We start from the raw sequence: 2,286 nt of genomic DNA on the forward strand, positions 1-2,286 counted from the left end.
TAAAGAGTACTGGTAAACGTAAAGAGTACTGGTAAACGTAATTAGGTGAACGTATAGTTTTCTTTTTTCCTCTTAATTTAGAAAACAATTACGGAACCAATAATTATGAAACTGGGGGGTTTATTCTAGGAATGCAAGGCTGGTATAACATTAGAAAATTAATGTAGTATATATACCACATCGATAAAATAACAGACAAAACCCACATGGTTGATAGTGAGAAAGTGTTTGACAAGGTCTCATACACATAGAAGTTCTAAAGCTAGGAAGAGAAGGCAACTTCCTCAGGCTGATACAGGGCATTCTCCAAAAACCCTACAGCTAACATTGTGCTTAATGTGGAAAGACTGAAAGCCTTCCCCCTAAGACTGGAAACAAGGCTAAGATGTCAGCTCTCACCACTTACATTCGACATTGTGTTGAACATTCTAGCCAATGCAATAATTCAGGAAAAACAAAGCAATCATCTTGTCTAGATGAATGCAGCTAGATTAGAAAGGAAGATGTGAAACTGTCTTTATTCTTAGACAACATAATCCTGTATGCAGATAATCCTAAGGAATTAATAAAACTATTAGAATAAGAGTAAATAAAGTTCAGCATGGTGTCAGAATTGAAGAGCAATATGTAAAAATCAATTTTATTTGTATGTACTAGCATTGATGATCAAAATCAAGAAAACAGTTCTCTTTCCTAAAATGAGTCAAATACTTGGAATATATTTTAAAAAATAAGTGTGAGCCTTCTGCACTGAAAACTACTAAACGGTGCTGAGAGAAATAAAATCTAAACAAATGGTGAGACATTCTGTGTTCATGGATTGGAAGATTCAATACTGTTAAGATGGAATTCCTCCCAAATTGATCCATAGACTCAATGCAATTTCTATCAAAATCCCAGCAGGTTTTTTTTTTTTTTTTTAAATTGGCAAGGTGATCCCAAATTTTACATATAAAATTAAAATAAATGAAAATAGCTAAGATTTTTTTTGAAGGACAAAGTTAATGAACTTATATTTCCTGACTTTATTTATTTATTTATTTATTTTTAAAAGATGACTGGTAAGGGGATCTTAACCCTTGACTTGGTGTTGTCAGCACCATGCTCAGCCAGTGAGCAAACCGGCCATCCCTATATAGGATCCGAACCCGTGGCCTTGGTGTTATCAGCACCGCACTCTCCCGAGTGAGCCACGGGCCGGCCCTATATTTCCTGACTTTAAAACTTTACTATAAAGCTACAGTCATTAAGACAGTGTGGTACTGACACAGAGGGACATGTGTAATGGTCAATGAAACTGTCTTGAGTACAGAAATAAACTTTTATGTTTATTGTTGGAGTCTTTAGAAAAGAGTCCCATGGTGACCCAGGTTGTCACATGGTGAGAATAGGAAGAGTGCTTTTACAAGCTTACTTGCTCTCTTTATAAAATTTTTAACATAGGTGTCTAGGCACTTCAGTGTGGGAGAAGATAGTCTTTTTGTAAATGGTGCTGGGACAGTTGGATATCCACGTGCAAAAAAATAAACTTACACCTTTACCTCACATCATACTTCAAAATGAAAGGATCAGAGACCTAAATGTAATAGCTAAGACTATGAACCTTTTAGAATAAGACATAGGGGGAAATTTATGATATCTTGGGTTAGGCAAAGATTTCTTAGGTATGGCATCAAAAGCAGGATTTTAAAAAATTATAAATTAGACTTTATCAGAATTCAAAATCTTTGGATGCTTTGAGAATTAAGAAAATAGAAAGATAAGGGATAGACTTAGAAAAAATGTTTATAAATCACATATTTGGTAGAGAATTTGTATTTTAGAATATGCAAAGAACTCTTATAAGTCAACAGGAAGACAACCTAATATAAAATTGAGAAAAAGATAGGGCCGGCCCGTGGCTCACTCGGGAGAGTGCGGTGCTGATAACACCAAGGCTGCGGGTTCGGATCCTTTATAGGGGTGGCCGGTTTGCTCACTGGCTGAGCGTGGTGCTGACAACACCAAGCTAAGGGTTAAGATCCCCTTACTGGTCATCTTTAAAAAAAAAAAAATGAGAAAAAGATTTGGATAGACATTTTACCAAAGAAGATATATGAAGGGCTAATAATCACATACAGAAATACTCAACATCATTTGTCATCACAGAAATTAAACTACAATGAGATACCACTAAATACCCACTAGAACATCTATAATAATTAAAAAAACCCCCCAAAACCTGGACAGTAAAAGTGCTGACTAGGACATGGAGAAATCAGAACATTCGTACATTTCTGATGGGAA

At 35.5% G+C, this 2,286-nt stretch overlaps 1 protein-coding gene across 1 annotated transcript in view; it reads left to right on the forward strand.

The window, feature by feature from the left end:
• The window catches only part of FAM154A (family with sequence similarity 154, member A), a 28,485-nt gene that overhangs the window by 21,044 nt on the left and 5,155 nt on the right, over positions 1-2,286 (forward strand). The window lies entirely within an intron of this gene.

The sequence above is a fragment of the Galeopterus variegatus genome, unplaced genomic scaffold (assembly GCF_000696425.1).
Source record: "Galeopterus variegatus unplaced genomic scaffold, G_variegatus-3.0.2 Scaffold1965, whole genome shotgun sequence".
NCBI lineage: Eukaryota > Metazoa > Chordata > Mammalia > Dermoptera > Cynocephalidae > Galeopterus > Galeopterus variegatus.